At 37.1% G+C, this 5,520-nt stretch overlaps 1 pseudogene; it reads left to right on the top strand.

Moving 5' to 3' along the window:
- Positions 1–412: 412 nt before the first annotated feature.
- On the top strand, positions 413–3,525 carry LOC132066150 (rust resistance kinase Lr10-like; annotated as a pseudogene).
- The last annotated feature ends 1,995 nt before the right edge of the window (positions 3,526–5,520 follow it).

Raw genomic sequence — 5,520 nt, 5'->3', positions numbered from 1 at the left:
ATTATTTGGGAATTAAAAAATTATTTTATAAATTCAATAAGATTTTTATAATCGCGCGAAACGCGAACCAATTCATTAGTTAAATAAAAAGAACCACATTAAAAATTTCTCAAAAAGAAAAATGTAGCAACCCTTTTTGGGAATAAAAGAATATCTTAAAACACGTCTTATACCAGCTGGTAAGCAATTCTCATATATATCAAGTCAGTTTCGTCGTAAGGCTTCACAATGATGTCTTAATTAGTGGTGCAAGACTTCAAGTCTTTCTGTTGACAAGAAGGTGCTTTGAAGATTCCATCACAGCCCTTAATATACGTTTTGTTTACAACTTTTCCAAATCTACTATGCTTTTAAACACAAGTGCAGTGAACAACAGAGTTCATTTTTAGTCTTCCTCATCTTGAGATTCAATATGGCTTTCGCTTATTTTGTGTCCTTCCTTTGGTCTCATCTTCTGATCTTTTACTTAGTTCAGGCAAATGACATAACTAGTTTTACCTGTCCAAAGTCCTTTTCATAGGGAAATCTTACTGACCTAAGCTTTTCTTTCTCTTTCCACACAACCTGACTGTGGAATAATGCCCATTTCTGGTTGTGACGCTGAACCATTTCCAAGTATCCAATTGCTTCTTGGAGGAGATTGGTACTATGCTTTAGGCACACAGCATAGTTATACAGTTGAGCTGGGGGACCCGAATCTCTATACCTTGTTGACGCAACACAATTGCCAGGCTTTTAATCAAAATATCTCCCTTCCAGACTCTCCTTCTATTTCTTTCGAAATCCTGTCAGTGAATTTTCATAACTTCTTCAAATGCAGTATCACCAGCTATAATACCCCAAATATTACCCAGAACAAGAAAGATCATTTTGCTGGATATAAAATGTACAATGGCTATAAAAGCTTTAACATCTACTACAAGCTTCTCGGAGATGATAATGTTGAAGATATTCAAGCAGGCAATCTTACTGCTAAATGCTCCCTTATCAGATTGCCAATTAGCTCAAGATCAGATGATGGTGGTTTGTTCAATATGTTAAGACCCGGTTTTCTAGTTGAATGGGAACTGTCTGATTTCTGTTACAAATGTCACTATGGTGGAGGTCAATGCAAGACTGATAAAAGCAATAAATTTCATTGTACATATCCAAATTATCCACCTGCTAAAGGTCATCAAAAGAATAATCCACAGGCTCAAGGTCTAGTGCATAAAGTCCTTTCCTGTTTTCATATCACATAGCGATAATATTTATAATAGTTCTCTTCTTCTTTTTTAGAAGCAAAAACGACGAGAAGCAAGTTGGGACTGACTCTGGGCGCAGGTAATTAAATATCCATTATCTGCAGGCTTCTTTCATATTTCAGAATTTTCATGCATATTGTTTGAATTTTCTTCTTCTGTAATGAACCGGAAATCCGCAACCAAACTCAAGAGACTAATAGCTTCAATGTGTATTCGATACTAAGATGGATTACACTGAAACAACAATAAAAACAGGTGAATAACAAAGTAGCATCGGAAATGGAAAGGAGATAAGAAGAAGACTCAGAAACGATGAGGGAATACAAACTCTACTATTTATAACAAAACATGTTCCCCCCCTTTGCTCAACCTGGATCCCAATTAAACCCCTTTAACAAACTATTGGGTTGCTTAATGTGTTGGCTTTCTTCTTTTTAACTCCTGGCCCAAATACCTTCTATGGGTCAGCTCCTAGCCAGTATTATAATCATAAATGGGTCACAACATCTTCATTGCGGTAAAGTCTCAAAATATTTCCATAAATACAAAGCATGATAGGAGAGACAAGTACCCAAGGTTATCAAAAATGTAAGGATAGTGGAGTTAAGGAAAAATTCCTTCTCTTTACTAATTCATTTTTCTTTTCAAAGACCTTGATTACTGACTTCTTTTCCAGCTTTTCGTGGAGTAGGATTGGTGATAATAACTTGTTTAGTTTTCCATTTTTTCCAGTGTTACAACAAGAGGAATTTAGTCCAACTTCCTCTCAAGAAAGAAATTGTCAGATATTTTTAAACATGATGTTGAGGCCTATATATACTTTTGTGTCCCAGATAGTGCATAGGACTTGCAAAATGAATTTATTTTATGTTTTCTAATGGGCAAGATTTCATTCTTTTATGCAGGTGCAAGTTTGCTTACTGTGGGACTGTTGGCTTTACTCTTCTGCTTCAGAGAAAAGATTTTGTGGTACAAATACCTCAGGTTTTGGGAAGCAAATGCTGAGGATCACCAAAATATTGAAGCATTCTTAAAGAATTATGGATCATATGCTCTAAAGAGATACGGCTATTCAGAAGTCAAAAGAATCACAGGCCGATTCAAAAACAAACTAGGCCAAGGAGGATATGGTTATGTATACAAAGGAAGTCCGCATAATGGTTGTCACGTGGCTGTGAAGGTCCTGAATAGATTAAACAGCAATTAAACGGCAGTGGTGAAGAATTCATTAACGAGGTGGCAAGTATTAGCAAGACCTCACATGTTAACATCGCGAGCCTTGAGGGATTTTGTTTTGAGGGTCACAAAAGAGCTCTCATTTATGAATTCAGGCCAAATGGATATCTTGAAAAAATTTCTATGAGGAAAGATCCGACAGTGTTCGCCAACTGGGTTGGCCAATACTGTTCAAAATCGCACTAGGCATTGCTCGAGGATTGGAATACTTGCATCGTGGTTGTACCACTCGGATTTTGCATTTTGATATAAAGCCTCATAATAGCCTGCTTGATAACAATTTCTGTCCTAAGATCTCTGAGTTTGTTCTTGCTAGACTGTGCATGAAAAAAGGACAGCGTTGTGTCGATGTTAGGTGCACGAGGGACTATCGGGTATATTGCTCCAGAAATCATTTGCAGAAACTTGGGAGGTGTGTCTCACAAGTCTGATGTGTATAGCTACGGAATGATGGTCCTAGAGATGGTTGGAGGAAGAACAAATGTTGATGTGGGAGTTGATCGCACGAGTGAAGTATACTTTCCACGTTGGCTCTATTGATGAATTGAATTAGATGAAGAGCTTCAATTAATTGGGATAATGAATGAAGAGGAGAAAGAATGTGCAAGAAAGATGGTGATGGTGAGCTTATGGTGCATACGGACTGATCCATCAAATCGTCCATCCATGAGCAAGGTTGTGGAAATGTTAGAAGGAAATCAAGACTCTATGCAAATTCCTCCCAAGCCTTACCTCTATTCTCCCTCAAGATCTGAGGTAGATTCATCAGCAGTAGAACTGGCCTACTCTTTATTTGCTGACTTCATGGAAAGGTTGCTGAGGAGAAGAAATTTAATTTGCATTAGTCGTAATAAAGAGACTTGTATAAGATATCGAGATGGTTATTCACATATAAACCTTTCAAACTGATGTTATCTCAGTAGCTTGGCATTACATCTTGAGTTGAGTGGATTTTACATCGTTGTAATTTGTGTGTGTACGATGATTGATATATCACTATATACTGGTCAGATTCTTCAAAACCATTCAGGTATTAAAATGTCAAATGCTGTAGCTCTGACACGTGAAAAGATTCGAGTCAGTTGAGAAAGAGATTACTAATATAGGATGTTAGTTAACCAACAAGAACTGTTTATGGATCAGTGCATGGAGAGATCAAGTGCAATAACCACTTCATGTTAACTCAACTTCCTCTGCTTTCATGCTGGGCGTTTCTCTGGCATGCATCTATCAAAACTACGTTCCTCAGACTCTCCAAAAATGATGACCCACCCATGTCAGATCCTCTAAAGATGCACTGCTTTTGAAGGATCCGACGCGCACTTGTCAACATTTTTAAGAGTCCGAGCAATATAGAACAAGGAGTTTAAATATATGAAGAGAGGAAGATGGATATTAGGTGCAGTCAGTCCAATTTTAAGAGAGTGCACTAAGTAGAGAGCTTTTCTGGCCTTTGCTAATCGGGAGCTAATACTCCGGAAATTAAAAAATATCAAAAAAGGAACAAGGCTGGTTAGTGTTTGACTTGGAATTCAGTGTTCTTGACTTTTCATTCTCATTTTTCCATGTCTTATATTCCCAAGAAGAAAACTTTGATCATATGGATTGCAGATTGGGGAGTGAGGATTCAAATGGTCCATCAATGTCCGGCCTCTTCATCTGTGCTGTTTACCAGGTTGACCTTGCTGCAAGGGAAGGCATATCAGTACATGCTGGTTCAGTTTTCTCGACGAGCTCAAAGCCTTGGCAAGGTCCACCCTATGTGCTGACCGTCGTACTAAGAAGGACACCATGGAAGGAAACAACCAAGTGGAGTTAATGTTGCTTAACTCGTGCATCATTGCCGAGTGTGTCAACAATTTTGTTATAGTAATTCTTTCTGATATCTGCATCATATCTTAATTAAGGTGATTTATTGAATATTGGCATCAGAGCATACTCTATGTCAGCCAATAATGTAAATAAGTTCTATCAAATGAAAAAGTTTGATAGAGATTATTGGGATGTTCTCAGATCCCTTTTTCATAGTAATTATGAGTTCTAAGAGACATTAAATGTGCACAAGAATTACTTATTTTGTACTTAATGATGGTGAAGGAAAATGTGCTTGGAATCTCCGTTGATACTGAAGCAAATTTACTCTGAGTTCAGTTATTGTATCTGCATGTCATCGCATTTATGTCAAGAGAGATAGAGAGAGAGAGAGAGAGCACAATGTATATAGAAGAAATAAAGATAAAGAGACCAGTGCTCATCCCAATTTGTTTTCTATTCTCATTTTGAGGATAAAACGCTCCCTACCAAAGGCTGACTCCACTCCGTGGGTTCGAACCCGAGACTTTTGGTTAAGGATGGAGAGGTACTTACCACCCCACTACAAACTTTGGTAGTATGTTGTGCATGTATTAATTTAGTGTAAACAACAAGTGCGAGTAAATTTTTTCTGTTTATAATGCCTGAGAAGGCTTCTAGATATACTATAACCATTGTGGAATCTGGCATAACTGAACAGCTATAACATTTTTTTTTAAGCGAATCCGCTAGGCAAGCTATTTTTTACTAATAAATAAAAGTTAACCTCACAGATAAGAGTACAAGCAAGGGGGGCTAGGCCTAACCTTACTAATCTTAATGAGGTAACAAAACCTCTACTAACTAACAAGCATGAAGAAAATAAGAGCTAGAGAAAACTAGGTATTCTATAATCATCACAGAGTTTATAATACACTCTATGATGATATTACAAATGAGGATACTTAAGTAATGTAAAAATACAAAAGCCAAGAATAAAGTTGAGTTATCAACCTCAAACTTCATTTTATATATGTATGAACTAAAAAAAGATAGTTTGCCCGTCTAAAGTAACCTGAAGTATTTCTCTCTTGTCTTCTTCTTCAAATTTGTCCAACAACACTTGATAGTTCATCACTTCTTCTTGGATTTGTTGGATCTTGTTAAAGTTGTTGACGCTGTCATATGATTTTGCTTTGCTAGTCGCATAGGTAGATGCCTCGGAACAAATTCATCTGTCACCTTGCCA

The sequence above is a fragment of the Lycium ferocissimum genome, chromosome 8 (assembly GCF_029784015.1).
Source record: "Lycium ferocissimum isolate CSIRO_LF1 chromosome 8, AGI_CSIRO_Lferr_CH_V1, whole genome shotgun sequence".
Taxonomy (NCBI): domain Eukaryota; kingdom Viridiplantae; phylum Streptophyta; class Magnoliopsida; order Solanales; family Solanaceae; genus Lycium; species Lycium ferocissimum.
Note: the sequence above shows the minus strand (reverse complement) of the source record. Positions and strands in the feature narration are given on the sequence as shown.